We start from the raw sequence: 24,953 nt of genomic DNA on the forward strand, positions 1-24,953 counted from the left end.
GAAATTACACAACGCTTTTCTGTTCACGTGTTGGTAGGCTCCCTCGAAAATTTGAAGCACATGTTTCGTTTACTGCGTTTAACAGCAGTTCACGGCCTTGTATCACAGATTTGAAAGGTTGTGCACTAAAAAGACGTACACAGGAAAAAGATAGAGACGACAGGAAATCTTATCGTTACACAGAATATCTTTTTCCTGTGTACGTCTTTCTAGCGCACAACCTTTCAAATATGAATATGTACCAACTAGCCCGTCAAAAAGCTTTACTATATCAGAGTCCCGGCAGTATTTTTATTTCACAGTGATCCTGTACACGATGAGTCTAGATTACACATAAGCTACAATTTTGAGCTTCCAGTTAGTGTATTGGTGGCATAATAGCACTCTGCATAATCATATCTCTAAGGCAAATGCGGACGTTTAAATGTGTTTTTAATAACAGCGGTCGTTTCATGCACTCAGTGAGGTTTACAGAAAACAGGTAGCTTGCGAAAATTTATATAGACTTTGCAAAATAAATTTTATTCAAGGTTAGCACCAGCGACTGTCTTGCTGCCATATCCGTCACATGAATCATCAGGCTGCATCAGCCAACGCAAATAGATGCGTAGCCTCAGCGTTACAAAGCGCTCAAGTAGTCTTTTGTTTAGAGTGGGGTGGTCACTGCAGTGCACCGAAAAAGGAGGTACACATTCTTCCAAGATGCGCCTCAAAGTTTTCATGGGGCTTTTCAATCGGCATATGTCACTTTCCTCAGAAAACTTTTTGAAGGCACTCTCCCAGCTTTCAACGAGGCTCAGTACTCCGCGACTAACGTAAGTAAGGTTCCTTCCACCACTCACATATTCCTTCATTTGCACAAGAGCATGTTCATCTCCTACTTCTTCTGCAGTAAGCGCCTTTGTGCACACAGCACAAGAAGTTACAATTGACAGCAGTGGCCTCACCAGAAACCCTGCTAGATGGGCCACAATGTTGCTTTCAATATGAGAAAGAGGTTCAAGATCTTCAAAATCAAAATCATTTACGTCAACTGGGACTTCTTGCTGTACGTGCCTAATTTCCGCAGAAAAAATGTCTACCAGGTACTCACTGTCATCAGTGTCATAACTGGTGGATTTTGGCACTTTCAAGAACTGGCTCACGGAAAGAATCTTTATGGCATTTTTCACGTCATATGGACTCGGGACTGGTTTCAGCATTCTTATAACAGAGAATAAGTTCTCCAGGCAGTCCTGTGCAAACCGTCCTGTTAATACAAACTTGTATCCACATTCCTTCAGGAGAAAAATGTGCAGCTGCAAAATAACATTCGTCGACATAACAACACCTGCCTGGCATGGCTTCCATACCTTCTTCACACCAATGCTTAGGCTATTAATTACCTCAACAGTGAGGTTTAGCACTGAAATTGCTTCCCTGTATTTCTCTTCATTCATGAAGCTAAGAGCCACAACTGGGTGGCGAGCTGTCATCAGGGAGTACCACTTTGAGATCAGTTCAAGAAACCACGCAGTTGTCTCAGCCTTAGGTGGTAGTAGCCGCTGCTCGATATAATACCGAATAGCTGCAGGCGACTCTCTAAATAATTGTACAGCTATTCCTACTTTCATTTTTGTAAAGTGCCCAGTGGACACATGCACATGGGTTAAATTAGGTGCAACTTGTAGCTGATCGCTATCTAAGTTCAAAAGAGCCTCAACGTGTTCGACTGTTATTTCAGTTGTCGGTAAGTTGAACCGTGAAACTATCTCGCTACTCAGGTGCATCGGATCTTTCCGAACAAAATGTCCCCTCACGTTCTTCAGCACATGGGCAGGGTCTGGCATAAAATGTAGTGTCTCGTTGCTTATGAAGGGATGCGGCACACTGGACACTGTTACAGCGTTGCGAGAGCTGCTTAAGTTCAGTGACCTCCACATCGCGCGGTTGGAGCTTCCCATGTCAGAAGTGACACACCGCACACGAAGGCCAATGTCTGTGCAGAGCTTGATAAGGTGGAATACGAAGTCCTTGAGCACATCTCCACTGACGTAAGCACCTGTGTAATGAAAAGCAATTACTTGTTTCCAACGGGTATTTGTGCCACCCACCATAAAGACAAGCGCATGCTTTGCTGGCTGGTCAGATGAAGGCAATGTTATCATTCCAAGCAGAGTATCGTTGCCACGGTCAAGTTCTATCCCACTCCGGATTTCCATCTCATCAAGAAATAGTATGCAATCTTTTTCGATATCTTTCATTGAAGATATTTTTGTTTGCATTGCAGACAATATTTCATGCAGCCCGCCAGGCTTGAAAGACAGATGCTGCAATCTTCTACATAGTGTGCGCCGTGATGGCAGGGGGTAGCCTTGCTCTATGAGGAGGTCATAACCTGTACTTCCACAGGCGAACTTGAGTTGCAGTGCCTTTTTTACTGTGTCGGCACTCCACGTGCGGCATGTTCTATCCTGCCTTTCTAGAGCTGTCTTCTGGTCTTCGTTCAGATATTTCAAGTTGGCAGCCAACATTGTGACCTTTGTTTCTAGCTTGGCTGCTTGCCTCGTAGCAGTCCTCATCTTCTTTTTAGCGACAGACAGACTTTCCTTAAGCTGAGAGTTTTTCTTCTGCATGTCCTGGAGAGCTTTCCGCATTTCGCTCGTTGACAGTGAGTCAACATCCAGGATGTCACAGTGCTCCTTCTGTTCCTCTTCTTCTGTGCTATCGCTAATGCAGAGTTCACCTGTGTCTAGCTCCTGATCGTTGGGAGATGAAGGTCCGGGTGAGGCAATATCTGTCGACTGAAATGATTCGGTAGCTGAAGTTGCAGAACCAGCTAAACTTCGTCGCCTCACAGGAGGTTTCCTGCGTTTCGGTTGCGCTGCATGGAGAAATAAAGGCATTCATATTCAATAAGCATAACGCTTGTAATTGGAAGCAACACTGTGACTCACAAGAAATCATTACTTACGTCTAAAATCAAAGAGAGTCGGAACTGCAGTAGACTTCAGCAGCCGCCGCCCGTCTTGTCTGGCATTCTCGTATTGGTCAGGCTCAAAGTGACGCTAGAAAATGTTAACACGGAAGCAATCTTAGAGACAAGCAGGCCACACATGCAAGCACACAGAGTAAGCGGGACAGGCTCTTCTGAACTATCATGCAGAGACACTTATATTCACGAAAGCGTCATTGACACCACCGAGCTGATCACTGCTAACATTTTGGTTATTTACTGGGATGCTGAAACAAATTCGCATCATCGAATTTTCGGCTTATACCACCTCGATTATTCACGTACCGCTATCAGGATCGCAGTGAAGGTGCACTGAGTCGCGACACGTTGCGCGCACTAAGTAGAGCGACATAAGCATGCGCACCTGCAGCTGCAAACAAACAAGACAGAACAGTAAAGGGAAAACTACCGAAGGCACCTAAGTCTCCCTACATAGGCTTTCCAAAAATATATGACTAAATAATGCAGCGTAAACAGCAATTGAATTACAATTAACTAGCAGTAATTAATTGAAACCTCTAATGAGCGCAGCGTAGTTATACTGGACATAAGCTATCCAACGATATAACACTTGCGGCTGTATACTAAACATAGGCTGCACAGCCACCGCGGACACATTCTGTACACGTCACGTATGAAGAAGAAATGCTACGCGTTAAACGACGGCCGACCAACTTAGACAACTTCCCTATCAAACTCCGAGTCACAAGCAAGCTTCGATCACATACCTCGCATATCTTCGATGTGTCAGTCGCTTTCCACTTCTCCCGCTTCACTTGAGCCTCCCACTTCTTTCTTCTCTCAGGGTCTCGGGGAAACCGAAAAGTCCGCAGTCCTTTTTTCCATGAGCCGCTGCACAGCGGAACGCAGCAGCCCGTCATTCTCTTATCTTGTTCACCCACCCACGGGCGAACGATAAGAATACTGTTACACTGCAAGAACGTGTGCGAAAATGTGTTCAATGTCGGTTCGGTTGTTCAACTCGTCGACCGCACGGGAGACACGTGCAACGGGCAGCAACGTCGAACCAAAATGGCGGCGCGTCTGCCGAACGGCGGCGCGGAGCGTTACAAAGGCTGTCACCACCCTGAACGGCGGCGCGGCGGGCAGGCATCGAGGCACCCTAGTTACGCTGAAGAGATTTAGGCTCGACTCACGTCCCTAGAAAGCAGTAGCTGTGCCAACCACCAGCGCCCTAACATTGCTTCGCGGCGATTCCGCCTACCACTAGGGAGGTTCGTCGTAATGCGCGTAAAAGAGAGCGGCGAGCTACAGAGACAGAGGAAGAGCGTGAAACAAGACTCGCTAAGCGACGTGCCCAGTATGCGGCTCGGCGAGAGCATGCGAGCTACATAGATTAGCCAAGTGATCACCTCAGCAGCACCAAGGTATACAACAAGTTTCACACAAGCACCACAACAGCACGACTATCATGTGAGCGAGGGCGTAGCCATGGGTATTGCTTTCGCGATTTCCCGGCTTAACCAAGTTGAGCCACAGCCATTTTTTTTCTTCACTAGAAATACTTTTTGGAAGAACCATTTTGGCTGGAATGACATGGCCATTTTGAGGTGTTCCTCAACATGCTTGGTTTTTTTAATAAAGTTACTCATTTTTCTGAGTAGTACTTAAATTCAACTTGCACGAAGTGATAAATACAATATGCCAAATTTGTAATTATTGTGATTTGAGGTGTGAAATCCCTAGGGCAGTTCTGTTTTTGCAGGATGGTCTTACATAAGGCATGGTGTTGTCAGCACCACCACAGGAACAAGACTTCTTCTCAGCGAAGCACTGGCTGCCCTGCAAAACTGCATATCAAGATCAAAAAAGTCAATCGGAATATAATGAAGAATGACCAGTTCCTCTGCAGGGAAGTCCCTCTGCCTGGTGTAATTAGGTTAACATCAAGCCATAATCACAGTACCGAGTCAGCCGATGCACTCAGACTGCTTCGCGCCAGCCCCGGAACAAAGGCCACATTTCATTCTTACTTTGAAGGCGGAATGACACCCTCTCAGGCTGTGAATCACCATGACAGTCTCCTCACTGTGCAGCCAAATGGGCCACAACTTCTTGCAAGCGGTCTTGTGAACCCGCCTAAAAGGACCGTGTGCTACTGGCACGAACATTGGCGGACCGCCAAGTATGGACCATGCGGGAGTCCACAGGTCCAGCTCCAGGAAAAGATGCCACAATATGCAGCCCAAGGTATGCCAGGTGATTCCTAAAATTCAGTGTAATATGTTTGAACCCTATGCAGCGTGCCAAATTGGTGTCCTTATTGCTGCTCGTACAGAAAAATAAGGGCACCACATGCAGTGCGAGGCATTTCCTTAGTCTTTACAAGCTGAAGCACGAACTTAATAGTGCAACTGCTCTGCAGCCCAGTAGGTTGCTGCAGAGTTTGGCAGCAGCTCTCGGCTGGCATGCTGCGCTCGCTTCAGTGCCGAAGGCAATGTGAAAACCAACTGCACCTTAATATGCACTGTGATTACAATATTTATAGTGCACCGGTGGCAGGATTACACTTCTTATATTAGGCAGTGGCTAGCTACAAAGCACGGTGTGCTGCGTCTCCGATGGAAAGCACATTATGTCTAACAATGCCTAATGAGTGGTGTGCTACCAGTGCACCGGTAAACAGCGCTTCGCTGCAAGTAGCCCGCCGCTAGAGTGAGTGCAATGCATTCTTGCTTTTAGGTTACAGATAAGCTCATCTCTTGCCATTTTGTAGAGATTGAATTATTAAGATATTGCCACAGAAGCAGGTAGGCAGGTTTATATTTGCCACAACGTCCCAGCACCAGCGGAAACGGCCCGGCCGGCTAACCGACTCGCGAGCGAGCTCTCGGGCTAAGAAGAGCGCGTGCCAGCCTCCTGAGCGCGACTACTAGGCGGCGCCAGTAATGGGTTGCGGCATTACCCCTCCCGGCGGAAAAAGCGTCGTCCCGATGCTGCGTGGCGAGGTCAAGCAGAACCGTAGGCTTGACCTAGCGGGCGTGGAATGGCTTCATCCGGACAACGTGTACGACTTCCGACTGTGTTTGCCGTCGGGACGTACGAACAGTTCCTTGCGGAATCACTTCGTAGGTGACGTCGCTGAGTTTGCGCAGCACTTCGTACGGGCCGAAGTAGCGGCGCAGAAGCTTCTCGGAGCGACCCCGCTGGCGAACAGGAACCCACACCCAGACTTGATCGCCAGGGTTGTAAATTACCTCCCTGTGACGAAGGTTATAGCGTTGAGCGTATTTAACTTTCTGCGTCCGGAGTCTCATTCGAGCTAGCTGACGGGCGGCCTCAGCGTGCTCGACGAATTGGTCAGCGCCGGCAACTGATGGGAGGGCGACATCGGGCAGTAACATTGCATCCAGCATGGTAACGGCTTCGCGACCGTACACCAAACGAAACGGTGTGAAGCGGGTCGTTTCCTGGACTGCGGTATTATACGCAAATGTTGCATACGGTAGTACCTGGTCCCAGTTCTTATGGTCTTCGCCGACGTACATTGAAAGCATATCGGCGATGGTCTTATTGAGTCGCTCAGTAAGGCCATTCGTCAGAGGATGGTAAGCTGCTGTTCTGCGATGACAAGTACCACTGAGCCGCATAACTTCCTGGGTTAGAGCTGAAGTAAATGCAGTGCCTCTGTCAGTTAAAACGACCGCAGGGGCACCATGACGAAGGACTACGTTAAAGATGAAAAAGTTCGCAGTATCAGTAGAAGTGCCGCTGGGGAGAGCTTTGGTTTCACAATAGCGGGTGAGGTAATCAGTGGCGACTATAATGTAGCGGTTGCCCAATGATGACGTAGGAAACGGCCCGAGCAAATCCATACCGACTTGGTGAAAGGGTACTCGTGCAGGACCAATAGGCTGCAGTATAGGCCGGCCGGCTTGAGAGGCGGCGTCTTCCGACGTTGGCAATCACGGCACGTCTTAACATAGCTCTGGACAATAGCAGCAAGCTTGGGCCAGTAGTACTTTTGTCGTACGTGAGCCAAGGTCCGTGAGAAACCGAGATGGCCGGCAGAAAGCTCGTCGTGGCATGCCTGCAAAACGTCGGGACGGAGCGGCGTTGGGACCACCAGCAGGTACTGAATGCCTGTGGAAGCATAGTTTTTCTTGTAAAGGACGCCGTCCCGCAAGCAGAACGACGACAGGCCACGCGTAAAAAGGCGAGGTGGCGATGAGGCGGTTCCCTCGAGGTAATCGATGAGGGGCCGCAGTTCAGTGTCATCTCGCTGTTGTTGAGCGAGATCAGGCGTCGTGAGAGCGCCGAGAAAAACGGAGTCATCTGTTTCAAGTGAAGAACACGGGATAGGGGCTCGGGATAGACAGTCAGCGTTACTGTGTTTCTTGCCGGACTTGTACACAATAGTGACGTCGAACTCCTGCAAGCGGAGACTCCAGCGGGCTAACCGGCCAGAAGGATCTTTAAGGTTGGCTAGCCAGCAGAGAGAGTGGTGATCACTGTCCACTCTAAACGGCCGACCATGCAAATACGGCCGAAATTTTGTCACCGCCCACACAATTGCAAGGCACTCCTTTTGGATAGTTGAATAATTCGCTTCGGCACGAGAGAGGGTGCGACTGGCGTAAGCAACGATCCGCTCAGCACCATCTTGCCACTGAACGAGAACTGCTCCGAGGCCAACGTTGCTGGCGTCGGTATGCAATGCTGTATCCGCATCCTCGTCGAAGTGGCCAAGTATGGGCGTTGTTTGAAGGCATGTGCGAAGCTCCTCGAAAGCCCTTTGCTGCTCATCGGCCCAGATGAAAGGTTGGTCGTCCTTTGTTAGACGAGTCAGTGGTTCGGCTAACCGGGAGAAGTCATGGACAAAGCGTCTGTAATATGCACAGAGGCCCAAAAACCGTCGAACCGAACTTTTATCAGTAGGAGTCGGGAAAGCAGCTACGGCAGCCGTCTTCTCTGGATCAGGGCTAATACTCTCAGCGCTGACGACATGGCCCAGAAACTTCAGCTGTTGGAATGCAAAGTGGCATTTTTCCGGTTTTAGTGAGAGACTGGCCGCGCGGATGGCATTTAGGACGGCCATCAAGCGCTTGAGATGCTCGTCGTAAGTCGCAGAGAAAATGACGACGTCGTCAAGGTAGACGAGGCACGTCTGCCTTTTGAGGCCGGCTAGGACAGTGTCCATCATTGTTTGGAAGGTCGCGGGGGTGGAGCACAAACCAAAGGGAAGCACCTTAAATTCGTAGAGGCCGTCAGGAGTAATGAACGCCGTCTTTTCACGATCACGTTCATCGACTTCGATCTGCCAATAGCCACTGCGTAGATCGAGCGATGAAAAGTATCGGGCATGGCGGAGTCAGTCGAACGAGTCGTCGATTCGAGGCAGTGGGTAGACGTCTTGTTCTGTAATTTTGTTGAGCCTCCCGTAGTCGACGCAGAATCTGAGTGTTCCATCCTTTTTAGCGACCAGCACAACAGGCGAGGCCCATGGGCTTGTGGACGGTTGGATCACATCACCGCGAAGCATTTCATCAACTTGCGCCCGAATAGCCTCGCGTTCCTTAGTCGATACTCGGTAGGGGTGTTGGCGGATAGGGCGTTCGGTGGGGTCAACTATACTGCGATGCTTTGCTACTGACGTCTGTCTCACTTTGGACGTGACGGCAAAGCAGTCATGGTAAGAGTCAATAATTGCTTGAAGGCGGCGTTTCCGCTCAAAACGCAAAGCAGGATTCACGTCAGTTCGAACTGTATGGCCAGTGCTCTCGGGAGGGTTCTTGTTGAGCAACGATAGGGCGCAGTGGGCTGAGGGCTCGCCGAGTACATCAAAGTAAGCGATGGCTGCCCCTTGGGGTAAATGGCGGTATTCGGCGCTAAAGTTCGGTAAAAGCTGTTCAGTTCGCTTATTTATTTATTTATTTATTTATTTATTTATTATACCCTCAGGGTACAAATGTACATTATAGAGGGGAGGGGCGGATGCAGAGGCATACACAATTTACACAAAAAGTTATTAGTAAAAAAATATACACAAACTCTGTAAAACCAGTACAAAAACGAAAGTAAGCATACAAATAGAATGAAAAAGAACAAAGGTACAAAGAGTAAACTACGACATCAGTAACGGTGTTAATAAATACAGAAAGATATGGCAAGGAAAACAAATAATAAACAAGGAATGCAGTTCCCAATAAACAAACAGCCGTATTGGGAATATGAACACCATCTATGAACGCCATGATGATGATATGAGCACTAGCTATGAAAAGAAACTGTGTAATGCTGATTTAAAGTTCTCAATTTCAGATATACTTGTTAGTGATGCTGGTAGGTTATTCCAGTCATTGCTTGTCCGAGGAATAAACGAGTATGAATATGCAAGCGTATTTGAGTGTGGAATATGTACCTTTTTGCTGTGGTCACGGCGAGTTGAAATGTATGACGGTGGTTGAACCCAAAGATAGCGCAAGGTTGTGTTATGATGGTATATTTTATGAAAGAGAGTCAGGCGAGATAGCTTTCTTCGTGTCGATAAAAGTGGCAGTTGTAAGTAGGTTTTCATATTAGTAACACTAGCGGTCCTTTGGTAGTTGTTTAAGATAAACCGGGCTGAGCGATTTTGTATTGCCTCAAGAGAATGTATGAGTGTTACGTGACCGGGATCCCAGACAGATGACGCGTATTCAAGTTGTGGACGAATGTAAGTTGTGTACAATAGTAATTTTAATGATGATGGTGCAAGGCGGAAATTACGGCGTATATATCCTAGGGTGCTACTGGCTTTAGAAGTGATATAACTGACATGCGATTTCCAAGATAGATTATTGGTAATAAGAACTCCCAGATACCGGTATGATGTCACCGATTCTAATGAGACGTTATTAAGCATATAAGTGGGACTTATGTGGTTAGTGCGAGATACCCTCATTGATTTGCATTTGTTAATATTTAATTCCATGCACAATGTATTACACCATTCCACAATATTATTGAGGTCATTCTGAATTAAAAAAGCATCTCAAGCATCAGTCAGTTTACGGTATAACACACAGTCGTCTGCAAAAAGACAAATTTTGGAAGAAACGTGAGAAGGTAAGTCATTTATATAAATCAGGAATAAGAGAGGACCTAGAACCGACCCTTGCGGAACGCCGGATTGAACTGGGACCGAGGATGAGTTCACTTCATTAGTGGTTACAAACTGAACGCGGGATGCGAGGAAAGCATTAATCCAGTCAATTATTGCAGGGTCTATGTTTAGGAAGCTTAGTTTATGAAGAAGTAGTGTATGGTTAACTTTGTCAAAAGCTTTGGAGAAATCGAGGAATATGCAATCAATTGAAAAACCACAGTCTAGATAGGCATGCAAATCATTAGTGAAAGAGACTAGCTGAGTTTCACAGGAGAAATTTTTACGGAATCCATGCTGCACACTGGAAAAAAAGTTATCTTCAAGAAAGTTAACTAGATGCGTGTATATAATGTGTTCCATAATTTTACATGGTACGGATGTAAGGGAAATGGGCCTGTAGTTGAGCGGATTATGTGTTGGACTTGACTTGTGGATGGGGATTACTTTTCCAGTTTTCCAATCATGAGGTATACTGCCAGAGTTATACGACTGAGAAAAAATGCACTGTAGTATGATTGAACAGTATTCCACGGTATGTTGCAAAAATTTAACATTGATCTCGTCGACTCCACAAGATAATTTGGGTTTTAATTTGTTTATTATGACTTTGATGCCAGTTGCTTCAAATATTATGGGTTCCATGAGGTGATAATTGGTAGTATTTATAGCTGGCATCTGATTGGTAAGCACAGGGGATGAAAATGACTGAACGAATGTGTCGTTAAGTACTTTGGAACAAAGGTGAGGCTGTACTGATTCCCCGGAACTTGTGAGTAGTGATATGCCGTCCTTATTAGTACTTCCTCGTATAACATTCTAAAAACGTTTTGAATTAGTCTTTAATAATTGTGGAAGAGTAGTGTTCAAAAATGAAAATTTAGCTGACCTTAAGGAAGTATTATAAGACTTTTCCGCTTTTTTGTAGGCTAGCCAAGCTTTCGGTTTTGAAGACTGTTTAGCTGAACGGAATAAACGCTTTTTGTTTTGTTGGATAACCTGTTTAAGTATGTGTTATACCAAGGGGCTTTACTGTTGGTGTAGGCGGTTCGAAGGGGGACGTGTCGGCTGATTAATTCTGAAATTTTTTCTTTGAACATGCGCCAGTTAGTTTCTATGGGCCGATCCTGACAGAGCGGCAAAAAAACATCTAAAAATGAGCAGAGTTCACTGTTGATGGTGGTGTAATCAGCTTTGTTATAATCACGAAATTTTCTTTTCTGTCGGCTAATTTTTGTTTGAGTCACAGTTAGCATGAAGTGTAATATATCATGATCGCTCAGCCCAGGCAGGTGTGAAACCGCGGATAAGTTATCCGCTGATGACGTAAGAATAAAATCAAGCAGTGGTGATGTGTTTTGCGTTACACGTGTGGGAAGACTAACAATCTGTGATAGGCTGAAGTCTGAACAAATGGAAAGAAACAAGTTGGATTCAGCTGACCAAGGGGTAGAAAAGGGATTGTTATGTGACCAGACAATATTCGGAAAATTGAAGTCGCCTAAGAGCAAGATTTCAGCTGCAGGGAAACGGGTGATAATCTGATTTAAGGAATCGTGTAGGTTATCGCAAAATGATGTGTCCGTCGAGGGGGATCGGTAACATGCACCTAGGATTACTTTTTTAAAATTAAGATTTATGCAGCATCAGATTAGCTCTAAATTCGTAGCAATAGGTACTAGAAAGCAGTCAATACACTCATTAACAGCAATTAGGACACCGCCACGAACTCTGCCTGTTCGGTCACTCCGGAAGACAACATACCGCTTTTCACATTTAAACAATTCATTATTCGTTATTTTGCTATTTAGCCAAGTTTCTGCTAATACAATGATATCAGCGTTGCAGTCATCGATCATAGCGCATAACTCATCCTTTTTGGGATAAAGACTACGAATGTTCGAGTACAGGAGAGAGTAGTCGAAGCTTTTCGAAGCGCCTCCCCTCTCGTGGTCCTATCTTTTCGATCGCGCGCGACCAGACCGGAGAGGTCGGTCATGAGCCTCGCTTGAGTTTTCAGTAGTGTTTTCAACTGTGTCTTCAGTTGTGCCTTCAGAGGAATTACCGATTTCGCGGATAGTACCCCGATTTTCGTCATATGTGTAGCATTTTCCACCCAGAAAAAGTTTTTTATACCCAAGTTTGAAAGATGTGCTGCCCTTGGATTTACCATACTCTATTAATTTTTTTCTGATATTGCGCGTGGCTTGGCAGAAGTCTCCACTCATTCCTTTTCCTGTATTCTTCAACAGATCACGTTTTGAAAAGACTCGTTCTTTTGTTTTGTAGTTTTCAAAACTTGCTACAAGCGGACGGGTTTTCCCGGTTACGAAACGCCCAATTCTATGCGCGCGCGAAATGTCTGACTGACTGATATCAGTGTTCATGGTATTGTTTATTAAATCTAGAAGTTGTTCCTCCGACTCAGACCACGTTTCTTCTGCGCTGTCAGATATACCATAGAAAACCAGATTGTTCCGCCGAGATCGGTCTTCTCCGTCATCAAGACGGGATCGAAGTGCGATATTTTCATTCTCGAGGCGCTCTACTGTGGCACGCAAAGCGTTCATGTCCTGCTGCCAGTGCTCGAAAACTGATGTCTGATTTTCCACTTTTTGCAATCTTTCTTTTATATCTGACATCGCTTCTGAAACGGATTGCTGCTGTAGCTTGAGCTCCGACATACTTTCCAACATAGTGTTTTGCGCTACTTCCACTCTTTTGGAACGTTCGTTCATTTCCTTCATGGTTCGTAAAATCTGCGCAAGATCATCAGGACCAGGATTACTCACGACGTCCCCACTGAGAAGGAGTAACAATAAACACAAGGACAAGAACACTGCTTCTGGGCACGGAAGCACGATGACAAAGCGGTCGTCTGACTTCAAGCAGGGAAATGGTAATTTGGAAAAATAACTAACCTGCAGGACGAAGAAAGGTGTGCATAAGCTTTTCATTCTTTCCTTCATCGCGCCTCCGCGCCCACTGACGAGTGAATGCTCGATGCCCGGTTTTATCCGTTCTGAGTGTGATGACGTCGATGTTGCGGCTGCGCAGTGTCGGAGGTCCAGGGGGCGTGTGGTGGATTCGGACTGAGCCGCGAAATCATTTGGCAGCAATGGCGGTTCTGGAGCACAGGCGGCGTCGCAAGATCCGTCCGCCAGTGGAGCATTTTCAACCTGGTGGCCAGCCGCTGGTGTCCCATGCAGCCACAAAAACCACGAGGAACTGCAGGACGAAGAAAGGTGTGCATAAGCTTTTCATTCTTTCCTTCATCGCGCCTCCGTGCCCACTGACGAGTGAATGCTCGATGCCCGGTTTTATCCGTTCTGAGTGTGATGACGTCGATGTTGCGGCTGCGCAGTGTCGGAGGTCCAGGGGGCGTGTGGTGGATTCGGACTGAGCCGCGAAATCATTTGGCAGCAATGGCGGTTCTGGAGCACAGGCGGCGTCGCAAGATCCGTCCGCCAGTGGAGCATTTTCAACCTGGTGGCCAGCCGCTGGTGTCCCAGCCACAAAAACCACGAGGAACTGCAGGACGAAGAAAGGTGTGCATAAGCTTTTCATTCTTTCCTTCATCGCGCCTCCGTGCCCACTGGCGAGTGAATGCTCGATGCCCGGTATTATCCGTTCTGAGTGTGATGACGTCGATGTTGCGGCTGCGCAGTGTCGGAGGTCCAGGGGGCGTGTGGTGGATTCGGACTGAGCCGCGAAATCATTTGGCAGCAATGGCGGTTCTGGAGCACAGGCGGCGTCGCAAGATCCGTCCGCCAGTGAAGCATTTTCAACCTGGTGGCCAGCCGCTGGTGTCCCAGCCACAAAAACCACGAGGAACTGCAGGACGAAGAAAGGTGTGCATAAGCTTTTCATTCTTTCCTTCATCGCGCCTCCGTGCCCACTGACGAGTGAATGCTCGATGCCCGGTTTTATCCGTTCTGAGTGTGATGACGTCGATGTTGCGGCTGCGCAGTGTCGGAGGTCCAGGGGGCGTGTGGTGGATTCGGACTGAGCCGCGAAATCATTTGGCAGCAATGGCGGTTCTGGAGCACAGGCGGCGTCGCAAGATCCGTCCGCCAGTGAAGCATTTTCAACCTGGTGGCCAGCCGCTGGTGTCCCAGCCACAAAAACCACGAGGAACTGCACGACGAAGAAAGGTGTGCATAAGCTTTTCATTCTTTCCTTCATCGCGCCTCCGAACAGACCCCACTAGCGACGCAGACTTGTAGGCTGAACAATAAATTCACATTCATTTCCGCGAGGCCTTGAAGGGCGGGAGGGTTGTCGCAGTGCACTGTAACAAACACGCTGGTGCGTGGAGGTAGTGTGACATGATCATCGCATACCCGGGAAACTGGCCTGCCTGCTGTGTAGTCGTCGGAAACTGCGCGCTGGGTCGAAAAAGTCACCATGAGGTCACGGAGGTCGATGATTGCGCCGTTTTCTCGAAGAAAATCAAGACCGAGGATCAGGTCCTTGGAGCACTCCGCCAGCACAGCAAAGCAACAAGAGAAAGTTACGTGGCAAATCTCGACTCGAGCGGAGCACACCCCTAGCGGCGTCAGTACATGCCCTCCGGGTGTCCTTATCGGCGCGCCGTGCCAAGGAGTCAGGATTTGCGTAGGATTGTAGCAAGACCACGACTAATAACGCAAAAATCAGCGCCGGTATCTACAAGGGCAGTCGTATGGTGGTTGTTAACGACGATCGGTATCTCAGCGGAAAGAAGCTCACCGTCGACGAAGTCCGCCGTATCACGGGTCGTCGGACTGACGGGTCGTTCAGTGCGTCGATTTGCGGCGTCGAAGGTAAGCTTCTGTGATCGTCGGGAGGTCGTCGGTCTCGTTGGTCGTTCGATGCGTCGATTGGGGGCGTCGGAAGAAAACTGCGGCGATCGTCGGAAAGTGGTCGGACTGCTGGTCGGTGCGGGGGGGTCGGAGGTCGGAAAGTTTGATCGAATCGGCGAATGGAGGATGTTGGTCGTAGTGCTCATCGACGGCGGCTCTACCTCCGAGAGTCGCCGTCCTCAGATTTCCCGGCGCGGACTTGGGGACTGCCTGAAGGAAGTACGCCGGTTGGGGGAAAACTGTCTCGGCGATGGCGACCTGGACTGGCGTCGCGGTGGGGACGCAGGTGGGACGTTGGCGCTGAGGTACTGGTCGATGTCCCGAGGTCGTTCACCTTAGCCCGGCCGAGGGGCATCCGGTGAGAATTCACGCGAGCCCATCTGACGGTATGAACAGTAACGCAGTACGTGTCCGGCTTCGCCGCAGTGGAAGCACAGAGGTAGATTGTTCGGCGTACGCCACACGTGTGCTTTGCGAACGGGCGGTCGAGTGTCAGGCGCATCAGCGCGAGCTAGATGTCGGGGTGCAGGACGGACGAGAGGAGCGGGCCTGTAGGGTGCCGGCGGTGCTGGCGCAGGGGTACGCAACACGTCGCTGTAGGACATGACGTGCGGCGCAGACGGCTGGGGGGATGACATTGATGGCACTGCTTGCCGGAGCTCTTCACGTATAACATCCAAGATGCCTCGAACACGCGGGTGTTGCTCGAGAAAGGGCAGCTTTTGCAGTTCTTCACGTACGATGCTTCGGACAAGCTCGCGAAGGGCGCCACTCTCGTTGCCGTTCATCGGCAAGCGGAAGTCCACAGCAGTGATGTTCGCAGAACGATCAAATTGTACGAATCGCTGTTGTAGGGCACGCTCCATACTTGTCGCCTCCTTCTTAAAATCAGCCACAGTACATGGAGGGTCACGTACAAGGCCGACGATGATCTGTTGTTTAACGCCACGCATAAGATGGCGCACCTTCTTTGCCTCCGACATGGACGGATCCGCGCGGTTGAAAAGCCGAGTCATTTCTTCTACGAACATGGCGACACTCTCATTGGGCCGCTGCGCTCGGGACTGTAGAGCCAGTTCAGCCATCTCTTTTCTCGCGTCGTTGCCGAATGTGCTGAGCAGCGTTTGCCGGCAGTCTTGCCAGGTGGTGATGGTAGTCTCGTGGTTTTCAAACCACTTCTTGGCGGCGTCTCCAAGTGAAAAATAAATGTTCCGCAACTTTCGCTCCTCGTCCCACACATTAAACGCAGCGACCCGGTCGTAGTTGGTCAACCAGTCCTCAACATCCTCAAATTTGTCGCCATGGAACGGCGTGGGCATACGCGGAGCATGGAAGAACAGCGGCTGGGCACTCACTGGAAGGTGAATGGGCTGGCTTGGCTCTGTAGTCGTCATGGTTCGCGGAAAGGAAAGAAGGGGACCACACTCGGGGGCTAAGCCTCTCAAGCGGCGGCTGGCCTTGTGCACAGGTGTGTCCACGGTGTGTAGCGGGGCTTCGGAGGCACCCAAAAGCTCTTGGGACATGGGATGCACCCAGCACCTCCACCACAATGTCACAGAAGCAGGTAGGCAGGTTTATATTTGCCACAACGTCCCAGCACCAGCGGGAACGGCCCGGCCGGCTAACCGACTCGCGAGCGAGCTCTCGGGCGAAGAAGAGGGCGTGCCAGCCTCCTGAGCGCGACTACTAGGCGGCGCCAGTAATGGGTAGCGGCAATATCAAACTTTTCGTCCCCGCAGGGAGGCGTCTGCAGCATGCAGACGTTGGTGAGTGGCGACACCACGGGGTTAACCCGAGCATCCGCAGGGACATCCCCGCAGGGGGATGATGGTGAAAAATGCGTCACCACGGACCCGAGCATCCGCGCTTAGCCGTGCGTGGCATCGCCGTGTCCGGGGAAAAGGGGATCCTGGTGGTTGAGCCGATGCCGAGCGTTTGGACCCTTAAGGCCCCTCGGCGGAGGCAACACACCACTTTGGCCCCAGCTTCCTGTAGACGGCACCTCCGGCCTGACCCGACCGGGGGAAATCGGCAGTCGCCTTTTCCTGTCCTCCCCTCTATCTTTCACTTTCCTATTTCCTTTCTTACAACTTTCCTGTATCCTCCTCCCTTCTTAGTTTTTTCCTCTTTTTCCTGGCGGCGAGGGTTAACCGTGTGTGACCAACTACCCTGAGTTGAGTCATATTAGGTTATAGTTAAGGTGTACAGCTGGCGTGGGCAGGACTTGCTCGCAAGTTCCTGTCCCGTCCCCTTGTTGGGCTCCATGGTGGGTGGCTGGCACCGTGGCCGAAACACACACATTTTTATGGCTTCCCTTACTTCAAGTAACGATCGCACTCCAAAAAGAGTGCGGACCGAAGACCTCACAGCCCAGTGCTTCCGAAAAACGAAACAAACTTTCCCCAAATACCACGTCATCCACAGCGAAACTGAAAAAACTGCCAGAAAATTGTCGCCATTCATGGTGTCCAAAAGTCTGACCGATGCTTTGAGCACGGGCTACAAGTTGTCAAAAATGCCTAGCGGTGACCTGCTTCTAGAAATAAAAGACAGCAACCAGCATTCCAAACTGTCCAGCATAGTTTCAATAGGAGACATCCCTGTTACAATAACTGCTCACCGATCCTTAAACACCGTCCGTGGAGTGATATCCGAATTTGACTTTCTCGACCTCACCGAAGATGAAATGCTTGAGGGTCTCAAAGACCAAAACGTCACAAATGTCTTTCGTATCAAAATCAGGAAAGACAACAAAGAACTACCAACCAAACATCTCGTCCTCACTTTCAGCTCCAGCACACTCCCCGAGTACATTGAAGTAGGTTACCTGAAGATCAAAGTCCGACACTATATCCCAAACCCGAGAAGATGTTTCAACTGCCAGCGATATGGCCATGGGTCGCTGAGTTGCCGTGGTCGACAAACCTGCGCAAAATGCGCATCACATGAACATGTGTCTGAAAACTGTGAAGCCGCAGCTCTGTGCTGCGCAAACTGTGAAGGAGATCATCCTGCCTACTCAAGGTCCTGCCCAAGATGGAAAACTGAAAAAGAAATAATTACACTCAAAACAAAAGAAAACATTTCATTCAAAGAAGCTCGTAATCGATTGTCACACAACATCAATACATTCTCCTTCACTGCAGGAACAAATTTTGCTGATGTGGTGCGCAGGGGCGGCACACCACACCGGTTTCCGGCCAATGCCCAGGCAAAGCCTGAGGCACGGCCTTCCCCGTCCCCGGCAGGCGCAGCCAAGGCTGCCCTGCCACCTCTCAAAAAGGGTCTGCCGGCCCCTCAGTCGGCTACCCGTAAGGCTTCCCCCAGTCGGGAGAGGCCTGCAAACCACACACCCGTGGGTTCCCCGCGGGCCTCCAGAGCCTCTAGCGAGGCGATGGACACAACGCAAACCTCGCCTCCGCTTCAGCGGCGGCGCAGCTCACTTGAGCGAAAAAGAAAAGACAAGAGCCCAGTAATGGCACCCCCAAATCCTCTATCGTAACTTCTTTACTACACTTCCATAAATCATCCAACATGGCGTTCCTTATACATTGGAACTGCCGTGGAATACTAAATAATTATTCTGACATAAAAGAACTTCTAAATACACTTTCCCCTGTGGCTTTATGCCTACAGGAGACAAACTTAGGTCCAAAACACCAGAATATCCTTAAGAAGTATCAAGTATTTCGGTGCGACCGAGAGCAAGCAAATAGGCTCTCAGGAGGTGTTGCCATTATTGTGCAGAGTGGTGTTGCAACCCATGAAATCAAGATCAAAACCAAATATGAAGCTGTTGCAGTCACCGTCCTCCATTTTAAAACCATCACCATATGCTCGGTATATCTACAGCCGCATCTATCAGTAACACTGCATGACTTAGAAACACTTTTACAACAGCTACCAGAGCCGTATCTGGTAGTCGGTGATTTTAATGCGCATTCCTCTTATTGGGGCAGCGAACAAACAGATACTAGAGGCCGTATTTTAGAAGATTTTATTCTATGCAACAATGTCTGCTTACTAAATACAGGGAAACAAACGTATTGCAGTCCCAGCACTAGAAAAATGAGCTGTTTAGACCTGTCTTTTAGTTCGCCTTCTATTTTTAATGATTTTAACTGGGATGTTTTAGACAATCCGTATGGAAGCGACCACCTACCAGTTATCATTAACATGTCATCACCACCATCAGTAACCCTGACAAAACCACGCCGCTGGAAGCTTCATTTAGCCGACTGGGAACTTTTCCGAGCTGAGGCCAGCCTCGATAAAATATCCACAGAGTATTCTAGTATAGATGAACTCAACGAAATATTTACCTCATGTATTATTGCTGCAGCACAGTTAGCCATTCCTCAGACTTCGGGAACGGTACGACCAGGCCATAAACCCTGGTACACACAAACATGTAGAGAAGCAAAAAAGAAACAAAATAAAGCCTGGGGGATTTTCCGACGATACCCAACGCAGGAAAACTTTATAAATTTTAAAAAAGCGAAAGCTAATGCCCGGTATATACGCCGCATAGCTGAAAAAGAATCATGGCAAAAGTTTGTGTCATCAATAAAGAGCTCAATTACGTCGAAAAAAATGTGGGAACAAGTGCGTAGATTAAATGGGTGCTTCTCCGCTTTCACAATCCCTTTTGTGACAGACCCCAACAGACAAACAAACATCAAAGAACAGGCAGACATTTTGGGAGAGCACTTCTCTCAAGTTTCTAGTTCCCTCCACTATACCGACTCATTTCTAAAATACAAAAACACTGCTGAAAAACAAAGACTTCCCACGAATAGCAGGTTGAATGAGACATACAACAGTTTAATAACGTTTGAAGAAATCAATAGAGTACTCTGCACCGGAAAGCAAACAGCACCCGGGCCTGATAAAGTCCATTATGAGATGTTAGCCCATCTTTCAGAACCTGCCGTAGAAGCACTTTTAAAGTTTTTTAATAAAATATGGGTCTCCGGGAAGCTACCTGAGGAATGGAAGAAAGCAGTAATTGTACCTTTCCTTAAACCCGGAAAGCCACCAAGTTCCCCCGGTAGTTATAGACCCATAGCGCTCACAAGTTGTCTTGCCAAAACTTTTGAAAGTGTTCTTAATATCCGGTTAATGTTCGTCCTTGAATCCCGTACACTGCTTGATATACATCAATGCGGTTTTAGGAAAGCGTGCTCAACGGCCGATCATCTAGTCCGCCTTGAAAATACAGTACGAGAGGCGTTTATTCACGGACAACACTGCCTGGCAGTTTTTTTCGACATGGAAAAAGCTTACGACACCACATGGAGGTTCGGTATTCTTCGTGACCTTGCAGATCTAGGCATCTGCGGCAGGATGCTAAACTGCATAAAGGATTTCCTCTCTGACCGTTCATTCCAAGTCCGCCTTGGCTCAACACTCTCGAAAAATTTTAGTCAAGAAAATGGAGTGCCCCAGGGGTGTATTCTGAGTACAACTCTCTTTATTGTGAAAATGAATTCTCTTGCGAAAATAATGCCAAAGTCTATTATGTATTCTACATACGTTGATGATCTCCAAATAGCGTACACCTCCACGAACCTCTCAACATGTGAACGACAAATACAGCTGACGTTAAACAAACTGGCAATTTGGGCTGAAAAAAATGGTTTCAAGTTTTCCCCTCAAAAAACAGTCGCCGTTCTTTTTTCACTGAAGAGAGGCTTACAGACCGACCCCACACTCCACTTAAATGAAACAGTGCTGCCTATTAAAAAGGAGCATAAATTTTTGGGCGTAACATTTGACAGAAAACTTACATTCCTACCCCACATAAATAACCTAAAAAAGAAAGCCACTAAATCACTTAACATAATGAAAGTACTGTCTCGAAAACACTGGGGGTCTGATAGAGCATGCCTCCTACACATCTATCGCTCCTTGACACGTTCCATCTTAGACTACGGATGCGTAGTGTACGGATCAGCACGGCCATCTTATCTGAAGAAACTAGACCCTACGCATAACTCAGGCCTTCGCCTTTCATGCGGCGCTTACAGAACATCGCCCATAACCAGCCTCTACGTCGAGACAAATGAACCCCCACTAGAAGTCAGAAGAAACGCCCTTACATGTACATATGTTTTCAAAGTGAGATCCTTGCCAAAACACATCTGTTATTCCATCGTAACAGAGTGCCCTTCTAGAATAATATTCAGGAACAAACCACAAGCTACCAGGCCTCTGATTTTAAGGTTCGAAGAGATATGCCAGAATCTTGGCATAGCTGACACATTACCTAACATGGCTCAAAGACGGGACCCACTTGCCCCATGGAATAATTTTCACACCGACTGCGATCTCACGCTTACACAGTTCCGAAAAACACAAACTCCCTCACAACACATCATCCAAGAATTCCTCGCACTCGAGGAAAGGTACAGTGGCTTTGAAACTTTTTATACTGACGGTTCAAAAACAGCCGATTGTGTTGGAAGTGCCGTAGTACAAGGAAGATGGGAAAAAATAATAAGACTTCCGCAGTATGCATCCATCTTCACTGCTGAATGTTATGCCATCTGGGTTGCGGTAGAGAAAATAGTAAATGAGAACATAAGCAACAGCGTTATTTTCACAGATTCGCTCAGTGTACTCACAGCGCTTCACATCAGAAATGCAGTCACGCCACTACTCGGCGACATCATATATAACATAATAACAGCCACTGCCCACGGACTAAACGTCAAATTCTGTTGGGTCCCTAGCCACGTCGGTATAAAAGGAAATGAAAGAGCAGACGTATGCGCAGCTCAAGCCCGGAACAAACAAATCGAGAAAGTAGATTTACCGTTTAAGGATTACATGAAATTAGTACATTTTAAACTAAGGGATAAATGGCAGGCAACATGGAATAATACAATAAATAATAAACTCCACTTGGTTAAGCCTGTGTTGGGCGAATGGAAAACATGTACTCACCAGGAACGCATTAAGGAAGTCATTTTATGCCGTCTTCGCATAGGACACACACACCTCACACACAACTTCATACTAACAAAACAAGACAAACCTATATGTGATGCATGCGGAGACGACCTCACCGTGAACCATTTGCTATACTCATGTCGAAAGCTCGAAACACTGAGGAAGAAACATTTCACACGGTTTTACAACGAACAAATCCCTTTTCATCCATCACTGGTTTTGGGAGAGAATGCACTTGTCGACTTGTCTTGCACATTTAACTTTTTACAAGAAGCAAATATTCTAAACAAACTATAGGTTACAACAACTCTAACACATAAATTCTAGAAACATGCATTTAACCCCGTGCTTTACAATTTATTGACATACCTCATCTTGCCTTACTTGTTTTTGAAACACCTCAGCCACTGTCTCATTCCTGAGAAGATGGCTGAGGTCCCTATTCCATCGGGTGGGAACCTCGAGATCCTTGTCCAGCCAAGGATGGCTGCTGAGGTTACCGACCCTATTTAAAGCTTTTACCATCAGTCACTTCTACAATTCTCTCATATTTTTACTAGGTTGCAGGAATTAACTTTTTAGGCCATTTACACCGCCGTTCATTTAGACTTTTGTACAACATCCTATATAAAACAATTTTATACCCTGAGCTTGGCGCATGATAGCCTTAGTCGCTTATGCGCCATAAAACAAAACAAAACAAAACACACACAACACACAAACTTTTCGCAAGTCAACTCAAGTTCGACATATCCGGGTTTGACTGTTGTAGTTGTATCCAAGTAGCAGTAGCAGTTTGCTTTATGGGGTTCAACATTCTAAAGCAATTTAAGCTATGGAGGGGTGCAGTAGTAGAGGGCTTCAGATAATTTCGACCACTTGGGGTTCACTGTACGTGCAGTGACATCGTTTCGTACATGGGTCTTTAGCATTTTGCCTTCATTGAAATGCAACCGCTGTGGCCGAGAATGAACCTATGTCTTTCGGGTCAGCAGCCGAGCACCATAACCACTGAGTTACCGTGGCGGCTAAGTAGAAGTAGTAGTAGTAGTAGAAATCTGCAAGCTAACCCAAGACAAAGAAGGAGTGAAAAATAAGAGGAGAAGAATATGAGAGACATCAGGGCTGTCACTAAATGTTTAGCTAATCTGTAGCTTAGTTTGCCCAGGATTTTTCACATACATGTGTGCCATCAGCATGAGCAATATGGTAGCAGCCATGCCTCCTAGGCAAAACTGTGATCCAACATCATTTCTGACACAACCAAGAGAGATGCTTTTCCCAGCGAAAGTTGGAAACATTGTTTAACGCCCTTTCACTTTCTCCGGCCATCAATACTGAATAGCTCACAAATCTGGCTCCTCATTGTGACGCACATCTGGCTAAACTTTCAGTCATACCTAGCATATGTCAAAGTGATAAAATATATTTATTACAGAAAGGAGACAGCAAATATGTTCACTTCAAAATCCCGTAGTGTTCATTAGATTTAATATAACAAGCGCCATATGAATTCTTACTTCAAAAATCGTAGTATCTGTGTTACTGCATTTGTCTCTCCTGAACGACCATTCTGCATGTTCTGTTCCACAGGCACAGATGTCTGCACCATCAGTAAAGCAGATGACTGCTGGGCGACACTCGTGGTCACTCCTATTATGCGTCGCGCTCAGAGCCTGCAGTCAGCGGAAGAAGTCATCTTTGTTGACTCGACAGCTTCGTGTGACACTACAAGGAGCACAGTTACAGTGCTGCTGACAGCCACAAAAGCTGGTGCAGTGCCTGTAGCTGTGCTCATACACAGCTCACAAAGCAGGGAGAGCTACAGCTTGGCTTTCAATCTGCTGAAGCATCGGTGCCCAACATGCTTTGGAAACAGAGAGGTAAGGGTTTCTGAACTAATGTAGGTGCTGGAAACTAGCGACAGTATTTAACGGATGACCATTGTAGATTATGTTGGTTATTTTTCAAGAAAAATCAAATGATGTGACCAGCATATCACATACTGTTGTAGGGTAGTGAGGTGCATGTGCACTGTTATTGGAAGTGGCATGCTCTCTTCAAGGTGTTTAAAAAACATAATCTTATATGAAAATCACTTCCTTTGTTCTCAGCAAATTTAGTTTCTTAATGTCAGTTTTCCCTGTGAAGCTGGTATCGGAAAAGAAGGTCTCACAATGTCAAAGCACATACACACACTGCCCACCTTACTTTTGCACAGGTAAACTTAACAATAGGTAATATTGCTTAAGACGTGGTTAAGCCTTTACTAGCCATGAGTACAAAAGCATGGTAATATTTTAAAGGTTACTTCACAGCTTTCATCCACTGCATTAACTGATAAAAATAACTGTCCAAATGCTGTAACAAACACAGTACAAACGCACTTTAATTTACTGCAGCAAAGAATGCTTATCAATGTCAACTCTTGTTGCAGGCACCTGCTGCTTTTATGCCAGACTCTTCTCGACCTGAGAAGGATGCCCTGCGTGACACCTGTCCCTCTGCACAACAGCTGTTGTGCCATTTTCACATCCTGCAGGCAGAGTGGAGGTGGATCACCTCTTCCCGTAACAAGGTGGACAAAGATGACCGACGCCGCTTCATAGGAGCCTTCCAAAAGGTATTGTCAACTTATTGCTTACTAAGAACCACATAAAAATTAGACCAAATGCTCTGTGAGAAAATTTAAATGATGGAAGCACTACATCTAAGCTATTATACTGTTTGAGTGTCACACATTACACAGAAAAACCTAAACAAGACCAAGGTCTTCTATGTTGGCATGGTGCTCAAACGATACGAACGCTTACCAACTTGTCCAGGTCTCCATTTTTCCCGCACCACATCTGAGCTTATAAAATTAATATTTATTTGTTAGGAAATTGATGTAATCATTAATGATGGTTAAATACTATATGCAGAGTGATGTAGACACTGGGTTCTTATCCAGTCTGAGCCAGAATGCACAGTTTACACTAAAGAAAGAGAATCATTATGCCGCAGCTTACGAGCTCAGTGCATTAATCAGTGAAAGCTGATTGGCGTCTAAACG

At 47.2% G+C, this 24,953-nt stretch overlaps 1 pseudogene; it reads left to right on the top strand.

Annotated features, from left to right (window-relative positions):
- Positions 1 to 4,986: 4,986 nt before the first annotated feature.
- Positions 4,987 to 24,953, top strand: part of LOC149361052 (uncharacterized) — a 29,181-nt pseudogene continuing 9,214 nt past the window's right edge.

The sequence above is a fragment of the Amblyomma mixtum genome, chromosome 2 (assembly GCF_055824585.1).
Source record: "Amblyomma mixtum isolate Tamu chromosome 2, ASM5582458v1, whole genome shotgun sequence".
Lineage (NCBI taxonomy): Eukaryota > Metazoa > Arthropoda > Arachnida > Ixodida > Ixodidae > Amblyomma > Amblyomma mixtum.